This window comes from Anastrepha ludens, chromosome 3 (genome assembly GCF_028408465.1).
Source record: "Anastrepha ludens isolate Willacy chromosome 3, idAnaLude1.1, whole genome shotgun sequence".
Lineage (NCBI taxonomy): Eukaryota > Metazoa > Arthropoda > Insecta > Diptera > Tephritidae > Anastrepha > Anastrepha ludens.
In genome coordinates, this window is record NC_071499.1 from 90670672 (window position 1) to 90688051 (window position 17380).

Genomic DNA, 17380 nt, shown 5'->3' on the forward strand with positions numbered 1-17380 from the left:
TGTTCTGTATGAGATTGTATTTCCATAAACAATTCATAGCTAGCATGTAGAGTGATAGTTGGGTTCGAAAACAAAACTTTACTGGAGGGGATGCTTTCTACGAAGAATTTTCTAATTTTGAAGTGCAGAATCTAAAAATAACTTAAATAGTAGGAAACAATAACTCTATTGATTTTATGTTTCATTTTTTTATTGTGAAATCCTTTAAATGAGTTTTTAAGTATCTTTAATTAGATTAAAAGAAGATTTATAATTCGTCATATAAAGATTTCCATCACTCAATATATTTTTTTATTTAGTAAAAAAGCAAAATTGATGATGATTAATTTTGCACCATTTATGCGTATTAAATTAAAAATTAAGAAAAGTAAAAATAAAAAAATTTTAACTTTTAAAAATTAATTACAATGTTTAATTATTATTAGTGGTTGTAATAATATGTACATATGCATGAGTGTTTGTTCCTAGCAATTATCTCATTGTTAAGTTTTTTTATAATTTCTCTGCAAATGCTGCTGCACCTTCGCAGCCGAACGTTTATCTTTGATCCTGGATTCGATTCCAATTGTAACAAGAAACATAAAATTATAGAAAAGTGTGTTTATACTCCTATAAGTATTTATCACTTAACAATTGGCATCTTAAGAAGCGAAAGCAGTTAGCGAAACAGCAGATGCAGAGTTTTAGAGCCAATCCTACCGAACACAACACACCAAATATCTTGGCGACTATTTCTTTGAAGGCCTGGGAAATTTGCAGAATGTCTCACTGGAGGGACTAGTTACCTTCTTAAAAAGATCTAAGTGGTTTAAGCACCTTAGTTGGGCGATGGAAATCAAATGCAGGTGTCACAATGTGCCTTAGGGCCACCGAGTGTCTTGTCTTTGGCTAACCTAACCTAACCTAATGTTGTCTTTACATTCATTGGCAATACCAGCTTATAATACTCGTTTAGGGCTGGGGAGAGCCTTCAGTTCCGCTTGGCTACCACTGCACATGTAAATTTTTTTGCTCACGCAGATGTTCTTAATGACATAACCCATGACCCTAATTATTGCAAACATTTCCACACCTCTCTAGGGAATACCAAAGTTTGACGACTCAACGAATATCCCTGCTTGAAAGATTCTGCAGCATTGCTCACTTAGTTCTGATGGCGCAAGCCATTGGTTCCTGTCTGGTGTTACCATATTAAACTTTCTAAGTAACTTAAGTCTCAGTGCTCAAAAGTCAGGAGGCGTGGCGAAATGCTGTCTTTACTTATTGAATTTTATACACCTTCTTCTTTGATTGAAGAACATTTTTTTCGCGATCTTGATGTTCTTTTAATTCTTTTGCAAAGTTGCCGGGATTTAAGAGCCCTTAAAAAACTCAAAGGGAAGTTATAATGCCATCTTTCTATTCGCATTTCGAAGTTACAAGTACGAAACCGGAAGGTTTATTTGGATTTCACTGTTGTGTTATTTATTTTACTTGAGATCTAGATACAGTCTAGTTCACTTGATTAAAGACAAGAATTTTTATAGAACAGAAGCAACCGTATTTGATCTAGTATCCCAAGGTTTTCTGATACTTCAAGTACTTTCCTCGAAAATAAATATTTCGCAGCAGTAAAACTTCAACAGCTGTAATTTTGAGCTTGATTTCACTTCACTGGGTTCACTTGAATAGAGACACTTACGTTGCGTTTTTTAAGCATTCACTGTGTTTGGTCGAAAACTTCTTAGATCTAATAAAATAGGAACGCTGAAAGGTTTAATAGATCGCGTGAAAGGATCAACCGCTATCTTGGCTACAGAGGGACTTTCGAATCGCCAAGTGACGAAAAAGATTGGTCGAACTCCTAATGATGTGGATGTGGATGTGGAAACAAGATGTCTGCTATGGTAAGAACTACAAAGGCAGAACTGCGATTGTTTGGACACCGAAAAAAACCCGTAAGATCCTTGGAATTGCAGCAAATTCCGTCCTTTCAACAGCACAAATTACAGAGATGGCAAATGTTGCAGCCAGCAAAGCCAGCGTTCGAAGGGCTTTTATTATACGAATATTGATTGAATACGCCCTCTAAATTTTTATAATGAAATCGCTTATGAGAATCAATCTAACTAGGACTAAAATGTAATGCCGAGAAATTGACAATTTATTTTGTTGAAATAAGCAAAAAATTCTAAATTAGAAAATGAATCCGTACATCCCATTTCCACTAAAATAACTCCTCTTAAAATCATCTACCTGTGTATCCCCAACTACTGCAATATATATCTTTGTATGTAAATAGTTGAGTGTGCTTGTATACCTGTGCTCATCAAGGACGACACTGTCCAATAGCGTATCAGATACGAATATGTCCACAAACAAAAAAGAACACTTATAAAAATAAAAACAACAAAATCAAAATAAAAGCAATAACATAGAAAATCCAAGGACAAAACAGAAAAAAAGCACACAAAAAAACCACACACCGGAATGTGCGCAAAAGCTACCTACACTAACAACAACGATAGCTGTCCCGAAAACAACCCCACTGAAGAGCGTGGCAAGTAGTTGAGTGGAGCTGAGAATAGAAATCATATAGGTATGTAAAAGCTAGCAAGTGAAGGAGAGAGCATGTGAGCAAGCGGGCGCCAACAGTAGGTGCCTAGAAATGGTTTGGTGGAGCAACAGTGGAGAGAACTTGAATGGATATGTTTGCGTGTATTTATGTATGTAGGTGAAGTTAAAGAGTGTAATGAAAAAGCCGGTCTCACCGCCACCACAACAATAACCTCCGGGCGAGAGAACAACAGATATGGAAAGTCCCAGTTGGGCTGGCCAAACAATACGGTAGCGATATCAAATTCTCTCTTGCACATTTGTGTGTTGTTCGCTGGAAATTTGAAAAGTGCGCAAGGCAAAGGGGTGGACCAAATGTACAACAATAACAGAGGCATCAACAAGAGTCAGCAACCACCAAGCGACTATGCATATATGAGTACATGTAACAACTAAAACAACAACAACAGCAAGCAAGCATATCAACAACAGAGACAGCGACAAATTCCTAGTGGTTGGCGGCCGGGCGCGCGATTCATTTTTGAATTTCTCAGATTTTTCATTCATTCGTCGAATAAACGTCGACGCTTTCGGTTTGTGTGAACGGTGATTTTCGTATCGTTGTATACAAAAACAAAAAAGAATTTTATCTGTTAGATAGTTCAGCGAGCTCAAACAATCTTAAGCAGCAACAACAATAACGTGCGCGTGCGATATCATAATTACAATATTCGATACAAATTAGAAAAATAAATAAAAAATTTGCGGTTTTGGCGAAGCGTTAATTGCAAATTTGGCAATTATCTTTGTAATCGTGGAAACAAAATTAATAAAAATAAATTCGTTTCAAAGTGCTTTTGGAGCGTGAAGTATGCGACACTAAGCCGGTTTTCTTGTTGTGGGTACGATTTGTTGTTTATTTTGTGATTTTACGACACAAAAGTGCGTTTTCAATCAAAAATTTTATTAAAAAATTACATGGCAAAAAATTGTTTGTTGTATCAGAGTGCACATATGTAGATATATATACATACATACAAAAATCAAAGTTAATTAAAATCGAATTGTGGCAGCGCCAACATAACAACAACAATAACCAACAAAAGTGGCCGAAGCATAGCAGTGGTGGCAACGGCACTAGCACAAAAGCGAAAGAGCGCAAATTAAAAGCAAATAACGAATAATTGAGAAATCACAGTTGCGACTACGCGTTAATTAAATCACAACAAAAGTAAGAATATACAAGAAAATCAGTGTGAAGAAAATATCATTTTCAAAAAAATACATATATATATATATTTCATGCAAAAAATTAACACATCAAAAAGAGTGGAAAGTGAAGAAAACAACAAATTAATCGCAATAACACGCTGAGTAACTCAAGAAGTGCGGAGAAGTGCTAGCAGCGAATATTGTTTAGAAAAAAGGTAGAGACTTCAAAATTTCAGAAAAAATGAAGTGAAACAAATTGAAAGGAGTAGAAACTCAAGTTTCTAGCTAGTGGAAATGGTCCTGGTAAACATAAAAGTAGCAAATAAGCAAGAGCCATGAAACAAAATAAAATATGTCTATGCATTTACAATGAAAGAATGAAAAAAATAAATAAACACCATTGGAAAAAATAAATTAAATGAAATAAAATAAACAAAATAAAAATATAAAATAAAAAAGATAAAAAAATAAGATAAAAACTTTAATTAGTTTAAAATTTAATCAAACAAAAACAATGAAAATTAAAACAATAAAAGTAAATAAAATAATTTAAAATAAAAAAATAAAGAATAAAATAAAGCAGAAATATTACAACTACTTTCAAATCAGTCCTAATGCAATAAACTCAGAAACTAAGTGAAAAACTCTAAATGTTGTAGCTAAAATGTCAGCGGACAACAAGTGTCAGCAACACATTACAACTTTAACAACTTCATTAACAAACTGTCGGCGGCAAAAGCATCAACAGCAAATAAAAATAAAAAACAAATACACACACACATACACTCATATTATAAGCAACAACAACAGGAACAAAACAACAACAATCGTGTGAAATGTGATCAGACTGTTAAGCGACGTGACGCCGCGATCGCAATCAACACTGCTACTAAAGCTGACGCTATCAGCAACATTGACGTCGACAACAGCAGCACCAACAACAGGAGCAGCATAAATAGTAGCGACAATGACAGTAGCAGCAACGACATAACTGACATGCAACAACAACAATAGCAATATAAGTCACCGGCACTTAAGTGTCACTTTTTCAAAGAAGCTGAAGAAGTAGAAAACTGGCTGCATGACTGACGAACTGACTGCTTGACAAGCCATGTCATCCGCTAGACACCTGAGTAAGAAAAGGGGAAGCAAATATGTATGTACGTAGGCATACAATAAGACACCGTTAATGCGCGCAGACAGCAATAATTGTTTGCAACAATCACTGGACGACAGCAAGTGTGACCGATAGCGGCTGTCGGCTAATCAAGCACAGTGCTGGATCAGCGAATGCAGTCTCGTCTATTTGTTTGTTACGGGTTAGAAAAAAGTGCGTTTGGAAAAAAATATAAAATTGCTTTTTTCGCATACATATGTATATGTATGCATTAACGTTAGGCGCTTGACATTTGTTTATAAACATATTTAGCGCCTCTTCAAAACCTCTCCAAAACATCAACGCTACGATTGTTTGTTACTTTGTTGTTGTTGCTGTTGTTGCTGCTAATAATAATGTACAAGTAGTTAATATGTTGCTATGGCTCGTTTTTATCGCTGACAAATGGCGTGTTTTACCACTTAGTTCGAATTGTTTGGCCGTTAGATTGTTGCTTGCTTTGCTTGGCCGCCTGTCCGCCTGTCTGCCTGCTCGCCTACCTCTACGACTTCTTGGCTGATTGGTTTAGTGGGCAAAGCACGCGCTAAACATTTGTCAAGTGTACGCGCCAAGTAAACGCGCATATTTGCACACAAACAAATGTACTTGCACGCCTTGAAATGTCAACAACATAATCACAACGGTACTCGGTGTGTGTTGTCACAGCGCCATCGCCAACATGATCGTCGATATGCTAGCACAATTCACTAATCTTCGGCGGCTAAATTGGCGTACAAAAAATAAATATTCTTGACTGCTAAAGGGATTTGCGACAGTAGTAGCAAAAATGTGGCCGGAAATCTTGCGAATGCAGTGTTTATGATTATTAAAGAAAACATTTAAATATTTCATTTGTTTTTTATGCCTTTGGAATTTTCTTGCAACAAAATAAAAAAATTAATTATAATACGTAAAAAATACTACGAAAAGCAGAGGCTTTTGGATGATTTTTTTTTCATAATACGTGATGTTCGTGGCTCGTGTACGTGGTATTACGTTATTTTTTATTAAAATAGTCAATAAATAAAATAATAAAGAAAAATGTAGTGTGGTATTAGACGGCCCAACAGTTCTTTCAAATAAATATGTATGAAAAAAAACGCGAATTTACGTGGGGTCTTTCGCTTTCTCGTTTTCGATATGATGCTACTATTCTTATACTTAATTTAATTTCATAATTTTTTTGTTTTGTTGGTGGTATTTTAAATTCATTGTTTTTATTTTTCGCATTTTTAATAATTATTATGTATTATTTCTTGATAATGATTTTATTTAAATAAAATTTAATATAAACATTTCACCAAATTTTATTTGATTGAACTTAATCGTTTGAGACCCCAGCAGCGCGACTACTCTGTTCAGATTTAATGTAGAGAAAACCCCCGACGTAAAATAAAACAAGTGCTATCGCGCTGCTGGGGTTTGGTTTTCTTCTGCAATATCCCCTGGGACTCAAACGGTTAAACTAATAGGTCTATTTATAAGTTCGTGCGGTTTTACAACAGATGGCGTAACTTGATTATTATTCCATCGATCCACATTTCCAAACATTCATTGGAGAGCTACTGTCGTAAGGCACAAACGTCAGTATAAGTTTTTTATTTGAAGCGTAAACAACAATATTTTTACCACACTTGAAAATGTCGAATTTCGTGCCAAATAATGTGTTTTTGCGGGGAATTCTTCTTCATTATTTTAATATGAAGAAAAAAGCAGCCGAAAGTCATCGTATCTTGGTGGAAGTTTATGGTGAGCATGCTCTATCTGAGCGAACGTGCCAGAAGTGGTTTGCACGCTTTAAAAGTGGTGATTTTGGCTTGGAAGACGAAGAACGCGAGGGTGCGCCGCCAAAGTTCATGGATACCGAATTGGAGGAATTGCTCGATCAAGATCCGGCTCAAACGCAAGAAGAGGTTGCAAAAACTTTGGGAGTTGATCAATCAACCATTTCCAAACGTTTAAAAGCCATGGGAATGATCCGAAAGGTAGGCCATTGGGTGCCGTATGAATTGAAGCCAAGAGACGTTGAACGCCGTTTTATGGCATGCGAACAACTGCTTCAACGGCACAAAAGAAAGGGTTTTTTGCATCGAATTGTGACTGGCGATGAAAAGTGGGTCCATTACGACAATCCAAAACGTCGGGCAACGTATGGATACCCTGGCCATGCTTCAACATCGACGTCGGCGCAGAATATTCATGGCCTGAAGGTTATGCTGTGTATCTGGTGGGACCAGCTGGGTGTTGTGTATTATGAGCTACTGAAACCGAATGAAACGATTACGGGGGATGTCTACCGACGACAATTGATGCGTTTGAGTCGAGCACTGCGAGAAAAACGGCCGCAATACGCCGATAGACACGACAAAGTTATTTTGCAACATGACAATGCTCGGCCACATGTTGCACAAGTGATCAAAACATACTTAGAAACGCTCAAATGGGATGTCCTACCCCACCCGCCGTATAGTCCAGACCTTGCGCCATCCGATTACTATCTCTTCCGATCGATGCAACATGGCCTGGCTGACCAGCACTTCCGTAATTACGATGAAGTCAAAAAATGGATCGATTCGTGGATTGCGGCAAAACCGACCGAATTTTTCACAAAGGGAATCCGTGAATTGCCAGAAAGATGGGAAAAAGTAGTAGTAAGCGATGGACAATATTTTGAATATTAAATTTGTAACCATTTTACGTCAATAAAGTTTCAAATTTCGAAAAAAAACCGCACGAACTTATTCATAGTCCTATTAGGAAAACTTGAAACTTCATGTGCGGACATAAAGAGTTTAAATGTGAGTCCGCTTAGAGTCATGGCCATATCTTGTGAAGCCATGGAGTTTTTGTTTAGAGCTAACTGCCTCCTCAGATGATATCCGCTCACATGTCTCAGTTGTGTTGTTTAACTCAGACTCAGAATCACTAGATTCAATTATTACTTCTGTGTCGGTAAATTCGGCACCATCATTCCATTTGTTAACATCATAAAGCGTAAATTCGACCTGTAAATTATGTTTTTCAAGATGAGTCCATTTATTGGGTAATTCTTTTTTCTTTGGGACAGAAACCATTTGTATAAAGCGGCTTTCATTTTAGGAAACTCAGAAGCTTTTAAAGTTCTCCTCTTCCCAGGACCCAAAAACGTGTTGTTTACTGCTTTTAAAATTGCCTTGTCTTTCTTTTTTATAAGACTTATGGTGGACTTGGCTACCCCATATTCCTTCGCTAGAGAAGTAACACTACATCCACGTTTAATTTTGTTAAGGACTTCAGCCCTCTCTTTTAATGTTAAACACTTCAACCTTTTACGATCCATTACTCACATGCACTGATACACTACAAATGACAAATTTAAAGCAATTTGGTCAATGCAAGATGTTGTTCCCAGAAAACTAACGGGATATTAACGTCGAAATATTCATATGGACAATACACTAGTATACATATAATTTATATACATATACTATTACATATGTATGTATGTACAAAATGTACATGTTTGAAAAGAATGTGTGTACAAATAAATTTGTTTTTTTGTTCGAGTTATAGCGCTTTAATATTGTTCGAGTTACAAACTAGTCAATAGGGAAAAAAATGTGTTCGAGTTAGCACGTCGTTCGACTTAGCGGCTATTCGAGTTACCGCGAGTGCACTGTATTTCGATTTGAACAGATAGAAAATTTGTGAGACTTTTTGAAGAAAGAGTCGCTAAAAGTCATCCAAAGGATGCAGCACCATAAAAATTGCACTAATGGAGGAATGGCAGAATATACAGATCGTATACGATTTAATCAAAGTGGTCCATTCCATGAAAAAGCGCCTGCAAAATATTATTGAAGCTAACAGTTATCCCACCAAATATTAAATTAATTACTCAATAAAAATTACGTACTCATATTATGTACTTAATAGCAGTAGTAGTATTTATTGCCAATATAAGTAAAATATACAAAATTTGAAATTTACTTATTGTGTTAAGAAAAAAAAAACATATATAATATATTTACAACAATTTAATGACAATGGCATGAACCGTCTGTCGATTTATTTTTCGCGCAAACCAATTATTCGGCTTACGGTTTTTAAAACCAGTTAAACTCTTTTATTAAGTAATCTCTGTATCTAGTATTGAGAATCTCAATCAGTTGTGAATCATTTAAGATAAATTTTCCGAAAAAGACGTTTCCATATTCTCTTAATATTGGGCAGCGCGCCAGAAAATGTGCTATGTTTTCAAGCTCGCCTAATTATACATTGCGCTAGTTTTATTTTCTGTGTCAAATCTGTTTTTATTTAAAATTACCATGTCACTTCTAGTCCTCACTATCCACATGCTTGATCCTATATCATTTTTTTAAATAAACCAATCTAATTCCTCTTTGTATGTACACATTCATCCTAGCCTGGTTGTGGTTTGTTAAAATCAATTTTGAATCTTCTATCCAGAATTCTGATTGTATGTTATCTATTCGCCAAATGACATCGTTTTTACTAAACAAGTTCTTTAAATCTCTAATCCAGAAGACTTCTTTCTTGATAACAATTTTGGACAGATAATGTGGCAGTTATTATAATTTTAATAAAGTTTGTAAAAACAGTTTATTGACAGTGTCGAAGTAGCGTGTTATTTGTTTTTGTTGCTTTAGTTGTTGTTTTCCTAAAGAATTTGAAGGTTTTTTTATTAATTCCCTTTAAATGCTGTGAATATATATGAACCAGTATAAAAAAAAAGTCATAGGTATATAAAGAGTGCTATTTTTTTGCTATTGCGGTCGAAAAATTTAATTTTTTTTCTTTGTCAAAACTCATTCTTGGTATTCTGTAGAAAGTAGTTTCACGACACAAAAGTAATACTACATACTTTTGTGTCGTGAAACTACTTTCTATATTTAGCGTTGCATACGCTTATACTATATATTTCCCCTCTTACTGAAGATATGAGCCCTCAGGTTTTGTGATAAGTTTAGGTTGACAAAAATCATGTGTTGATTACAAATTTTGGTTTTTTTTTTAATAAACAAATAATTTTTTAACGCGTTGAAGAAGTTATCCACTTCGTGAATCCCTCTATTACGTTTCTGAATATTTAAACAAAAAAATTAATCTTTCCAAATTATACTTGAGGCTAATTGCACTTTCCACAACATTTTCAATCCGGTACTCTAGTCGGTAACATCAACGATAGTTGATGACATCAGCTTTTTTCGCTACAATTAATTTTCAAATAGATTGCGGCAGAGCAGTGTTTATAATTGTAAAAAAGTGGGATGATAAATTATTCATTGAATCTGAATGAGTTGAATGAATTAACAGATCAAAAAACTGCAGCTTGTTTTATGTTGAAGCGTATGTGTACAGGGTTACCGGAAAGTCATTCTAGATACTTAGGGACATTATTATTTAAGCTATTCCTAATTAATTGAGTATTATACCTTTTTGGATAAGGGGTCTTTAAAAAGTGGCGCCTAGATCTCAGTAGTGAATAATTCCTAGACGTTACCTTTTTTATGTCATCTTTGACATTTGTCAAGTAGACAATTTTACACGACAGACAAACGCGTTAAAATTAGTGAAATTTATTATGAAATTCGTGATTTGTTTTAGAGGAAATAATCGGCCGAATGATCGACAATTCAAAGGTTGGTGAAAAAATTTCAAGAAACTGTTTCTGTCAAAGATAGAAAAAGGACTGGCAGACCAAAAAACTGGACATGCTCTCGAGAATATTGCTGCGGTAGCACAAAGTGTTGCGAAACAACCTTCAACATCGATATCTCGAAGTTCTCCACAATTACGCATTCATAAATCGACTATTTGGCGGACTTTACCTGACGTAAACGTTCTCATGGTGGGCATTCAAATGTTGTAATTTTTTATAAAACATATAAATGTTAAGAGCCGCCTTTGAATAAAAATAGTGAAACATGAAAGAATCTAAGAAACGAATTTTAAAACAACATCTATGCGCGTCTTTTGGAAGACCCTATAATAGTTTTTATTAATTGGCAGAATAGTTTTCATAGAAAATTTTTGTTTTTTAATGATGTAAAGTAGGAAACACTTTGTCATAAATCGTAAAATCAAAACTTTATTAAGTAGCCATTTTTAATATTAGGGTTTGGTTAAAATTTTATTGATGATTTTTATTAACCGACATACCCGTTAACTAAAAAAAGAATAAATCAGACCCTTAGAGGTTTTTTTTTAAATAACCTTTAATATCGATTATCAAATTCTGTATGGTAAATCCGTATAACCCTGTAGAATAACTACATATCTTTGATCGTATCTTCTCGTCTGTAAGTATGCAGCAAATTCAGTTTTTTGTTCATCTGTTCATTTGCCGAGCAAAACAGCATCTCTTAAATCGCTTATCAGGCACCACAACACACATTTTTTGGTTGCTTTGCCAGACAAATTGCCAATCGAAACCGCAAAATGAATGAAGTTGGCAATTCATGTCGTGAAATATTAGGCCTCTTCTTTTGGCCAAGCGTTAGCAAGCGCCGAATAGATGAAGCAACTGGTATAAATGAACAAACTTATGTATTGGCAACGCTGGAATAGAGCTGCTTTAAATTACATGTGTTTGTAAGGCAGTGATTTTTCGCCAAGTTAATCGAGCATAAAGACAGCGAGCAAAGAAGTGGCGAATAGAAGAGGCCTATTTTAAGTCATATATTGCCAACATCTGTGAAGCAATGGGCTGCAATTTTTCATGTTTCAGAACCAATTAGTATTTTTTGTTGCGCTCACATTGGCAGCATGTTTGACCATTTTAGTTTTCCAGACTAGACAGTGCATTTCCTATGTTGAAAAAAAAATCATCCAGAATCTCGGCGTCCTTCTTTCAGCACGGTCACAACGTACTGGCTTACTTGAAGACATTTTCAAAATGACGATAACATAAATGACAATGTCCACACTTAAAGAATTGCTATCGCATTAAATCAAATTTGACAGCTGTTATAAAATGAACAATTGAGCGTTGAGGTGTTGCGTTATGAAATGCTGATTTGCAAACATGCACTGCTTGTATGCTAGGGATGCCAATGTTAGCGTAAAATTTTAGTTCCACGGATTTTTGGATATTTTTAAAGGGATTCACCTTCGGACACAGCTGTTTCAGTATGAGGCCTATTCAAAAATCACTGCCAAAAGTTACAAAAGCGCTTAATTAGCATTAGTAAGGCATTCATATAGGGAAACATTTGTTGCTTCAATTCGTTACTTGTGTTGCTCATGCTCTGCCAACACCCTTTGTGTTCCCGTTCTTCTCAATGTTGTGGAGCAAGGTGTGTGAACATGACGGGAACATCAAAAGAGAATTCTCTCTGTATGAACGCGGTCGGTCTAATGAAACTCTATAAAGAGAGTTAATAGTATTAAAAATAGTGAGTTGTATGCAGTGATGGTAAATGTAGGGAAAATTCCCTACATGTAGGGATTTTTGTCGAAAAATGTGGGTGTATTGAAAGGAAGGACAGATTTTTTTAAATTCTGTAAATGTAGGGAATTTCCAAGAAGGACAGAAAAAATTTTAAAATAGCGGGGTAAAATTAAAAAAGTTCATTTAAAATAAAAATCCGCAGTAAGATTTCATGCCAGACTTATTTTCCTCTTGGCTGCATACTTTTAAAAGCGTTAATACATTGCCTTTTTTTACTTCGTTAACGCTAGCACGATTTTTTCTTTGCGCGAAAATTGTTAGTTGTCCCACGTTTTCTGGTGATTTTCACTTTTGAAGTAAGTTTGCAATTATTTTAGTTTTAGCTTTTTTTATATTTAAAATGCATATATTTTACAGAAATGAGCTCTTCGACTGACTCTTCGGAGGAACACCAGGAAAAACAATGCAAGTATCGGAAACAAAAGTTCAATAATAAGTGGCTTGAGGACGAAATTTTAGTGGCTAGTTTGAAGCTGTGGCTAACGATCCATTCAAATGCAAATGCACTGCGTGCGACAAAGTTTTGAGCTGTGGCAAGTCTGATTTACAGAAGCACGCCGAAACAAAAATGCACCAAAAAATACTAAGGCAATTAAAAAGACATCTAAAATAGAAATTTCGAAATAAGACTTAGTATGTTCTTCGCTGAGCATAATGTTGCGCTGCAAGTGGTGGACCATTTAATCCCACTCTTAAAAGAAATCGTGCCCGATTCTGAAATAATAAAAAAATCTGAGCTTGGAAGAAAGAAGTGCACCAGCATAATAAAAAATGAATTGGCAAAAGAAGAAAAATACAATTTAGTTAAAAAATTAAAAGTAAACAAATTTTCCATAATGATCGAAGAGAGCACAGACATCGCACTCAATAAGCGTATGTGTCTCATGGTGAGATTTTTCGACGAGGAAAGCGAGCGGCTTGTGGTTAAGCTGATGGATCTAATTCCAATAAGAACTGATTGCACTGCAGAAGCTCTGTACGGAATTTTTAAAAATTTTAAGCAAACAATTCAATTTTGACGTTGCATTATAGTGTAAACACAGGAGAAAAAATTGTAGGGAATTTCGTAGGGAAAATTTGTTGTAAGCGTAGGGAAAAGTAGGGAATTTTTTTGGGCTGTGTAGGGATTTTTCAAAAAACCATTTACCATCACTGGTTGTATGAGGTATAGCCGTACTCACAGTTGTATGAGGTATACCCGTACTCACTAGCGGCGAATTTCGACCGATAACTTTGATTTTGCTTTCGCATGCAAAGTTTTCGTCAAGCGAGCAGGGAAGTGGCAATTCGAAGGCGCCAATTAGTATTCAAACATATACCGAAATAAAATCATTGAACATTTAGGATAAATAAATCTTAATCTTACACTCAAATCCACTTACGGAACCATGTGTTAGATACGCATATAGCGCAAATGAGAATGCAAAGGCAATGGTAAATTTTATATTCGAGTAAATGTTAGCCATAAAGCCGATTCACTTACGCTATTTGTAGAAATATTGTATATAGATATATATGTACATATGTGTATAGTTAAACTCACTAACTAACAAATACTTTAGCTTGATTTATAAAAATTTGTAAACAACAAAAGCGTACTCAGGTCGATTGAATGAGTTGATTTATTTGTAAATATTGATGATGAAGTTTTCAATTTAATTCAATTCAATTTACACCATATTGCACAATATAAGTAAATTAAAACAAGTTTCTTCAAAATTGAAAAGCTTATATTGTACAGGTTCCTCGAATTACCAAGCTCAATAAATTTTATAAAAGGTACTTAGAGTGTGCGCTAACAGGCCCATGAGCTATCAAGCTGAACTCCATAAACCACCGATGAGTTCAGGCAAGTGTACCGCTCTCATCGGTTGCTCTACTCTCCTTAAATTAGCTAAGGTTCTACGGACCGAATATTCAACGGCATTAAAAACATTCGCTTTGGCAGAGAAGCGATATTTTTAATTAAATTATACTTTACCCGTATGGCCAACCATTAACTCAATTAGTATAAATAATATTGTATAATATAATAGTCAGTCGACTCGAAGCAATGTAAAAGCATGTCGTTGTTACTGTCGGGAAGCTCACCGATTGTTAACTCGGTTGTACATTTGCAACAATGGATATTCTCTGGATTGTTTAAACATCTCGGTTTCGCCCATCACCACAGTCACTAGACGACTGATTTAATAGTAGAGAACTTCACAGTGATGGAATTTAGTTCTCGGTTGACTTATGAAATTTGCATGTCTTCTAAATTGTCTTTTATCTGGTCTTCCAGGTTATTCTCTATTTCTTTCTCTCAACACCCACTCCAAAGATATAAATATTCCCATTAGTTTAGGTAGGCACAAAAAGTAGTTTGTATCGGGTGTAAATGCTTGAAAACTTAAAATGATAATATAAAACAGAAATATTGTTGAAATAAATTTTTTTTATTATAGTCTGGTAGATAATTTCATGGCATTTATTTTTTGAATATGATATCCATCCGGCATATGCCCGCCGCTGCTATGAGTTACTCGGTCAATTCGATCTGTCCAATTTTTGACTACTTTTTTCAATAAATCTGGCCGTATGGCGTCAATGGTGACTTGAATATTGACTTCCAATGCTACAAGAGTGGCTGGTCTAACGGCATAAACACAATACCACTTCTGGAAAGAAAGTTGTTGCCAAACTGATTTTGCTATAAATCGATTTTAAAGCGCGCTGTATGGCAGGTTCCGTAGTCTTGCTGAACCAAATGTCGTCTGATTAATTTTTGAAAACAAAAATTTCGTCAGCATGGCTCGATAGCGCTTGCCATTCACCGCAATGACAGTTCCTTCCTTATTTCGAAAGAAGTAAGAACCGATAATGACGCCAGTTCTCTATGAACTTAATGAACAATTTAATGTTTTTTTTTTCAATGTACCATAAATTTCCACAATTTGGAAGCGTTGTTGTTTCGTTAAACGATTCTTTACATAGAAATATTAACATAGTTTGCCATTCTTAGCTGTTAAACACTAGGTATCGATATCGATAGTTCTCATACAACTAAAAAAACACCCGACAAATGAACAAATGATTTTTCTTTAAGTTTTGTTTAATTTAATTACTCTTTTCGTTTATTCTTCTTTTCTTTATAATGCATGACATGTTTATTTGCTTATTTTCTCATCACCTGTTGGCCGATATTCCACCCACAGCTGCGAATTCTTTCGCAATTACGTAAAATTAAAAAGTAAATACTTATATATAAATCTACATGCAATTATTTTGTAAGTAAACACAAAAAAGCACATACATATGTACATATGTATGTATAAACGGTTCTTACAGCCACATACATATTTAGACTAGTGGCGAATGAGCTCCTCACTATTTCCAAAAGCTGGCAAACAAATCTTCAAATATTTATAAAAATCATACATATGTATATATGTATATAGTTACATACATACTCTGTAATTTATTCTTTGTGTGTCGGAATTTATTGCACCTGAAACTAAGCAGGCGGCGGGCGGCGAAGGAAACACTTGACCAACCATATAGCCTGCCGCGTTTCGATAGTTTGTTGCCGAAGTTGTTGGAGAAGTAAAAATGTAGTAGAAAATAATTAATTTTCCTTTTAAAATGTAGCGGTCCATATAAAAGTGACAATTCAGCGAAGAAGGAGAGTGCACAAGCCAACTGTTCAAATAACATTTTAATTATATAAAAACAAATACATAAAAAAAACTATTGTAATCAAAAAACGCACATTTCACTTACTAATCAACACAAATTTGCTATGGCAATAAATAGTTTTTAATTTACATTCGCGTGGAAAAAAATAAAAAAGCAAAAAATTCATCGTCGCGTAAAATTATTTTAGTGAAACAAATTTATTACTGGAAAATACAAAAGAGTCATCAGCTTTAACGACGTTGCAAACGGAAATTCAGAAAAAAAAATTTACTTAAAGAAGACTATAATAAATTGTATGCACACATTCTGCGCAATATTTATTATAAACAACTTGGAACGGCGCACTGAAAGCGCCATAAAGTTTCAGTGTTCAAATATTCATCCCAGTAAATTTAATTTAATAGCAACATTTTACAGCAGCTTGCTCCAATAGTTCATAACCTGACGTTTTACGTGTTGCAGCTTTGCTACTGCAGTCCCAGGGAGGCGTACAACCGTTATAACGGACAAATCCGCATATGTAAGTTTTTTCGTAATAATAAAAACAAGAAAAATCGCATTTGCCTTAGTTTTTTCTTTAAAGCGTTAACTCAAATTTCAAGCGTTGCCTTTAGTACCGCCTTTCTATGAGGTAACAGATGTTGGGATGATGCAAAAATTTAAAAAATTCGACTCTCCCTAAGTTTTACGTAATTTACAATAAGTTTAAAAGTAATAGAAGTGATATTTTTAATAACCACTCTGAGTTATTTTTACTAATTAATTGTTCTATGGGGATTGGATATTTTTTAATCATTTAATTGTATTGTTATTGTTTTAATCTTATATTGAATTGATGTTCTGATTCGCAAAATATTTTTTTTTTAAATTTTATTTCATAAATTTTTAAAGTCGTTGTTTGCGCACAGTAGTTGATCTTAAGGTCTTGCTTGCCTCTTTTTTTATTCATTTTAAAGTAAATGTTTACGGTCTGTTAGACAGAATTTTTCCCACAAATGTAGATCAACTTATGTTACCTAAGTTTTGTGTAAATCTTTATTATTAATAAGGTTTTTTTAAATAAAACTTTTCCATAATTTTCATATTTCACGACTGAGAAATAAATATTCATAACAAATCTAAATGGCTGATATAAAAAATGGAAATTTATAAATGGTTTTAAAAATTTTATTTCGTCTTTTGAGCTGCATCAGAAATATGGATATCGATACCAGTGGTGTGACAGCTGAATCGTTTAATGCCAGAACAAATAGTGCAGATTTATTTTGAAAAAAAAAAAAAAAAATTGAATCTATTCGCGAATAGATCATAGATCACTGGCCGCTCGTAAAAATGTGATAGTTGAC

General features: G+C 34.6%; 1 long non-coding RNA gene across 2 annotated transcripts in view; it reads left to right on the forward strand.

The window, feature by feature from the left end:
- Positions 1-430: 430 nt before the first annotated feature.
- Positions 431-17380, forward strand: part of LOC128858463 (uncharacterized) — an 85423-nt gene continuing 68473 nt past the window's right edge. The window contains exons 1-2 of one of the 2 annotated variants that reach the window (XR_008454007.1): positions 431-4050; positions 15987-16554. This is a non-coding gene — a long non-coding RNA (uncharacterized LOC128858463). The remainder of the gene's footprint in view (positions 4051-15986; positions 16555-17380) is intronic. The other variant, XR_008454008.1, reaches the window with a different exon arrangement.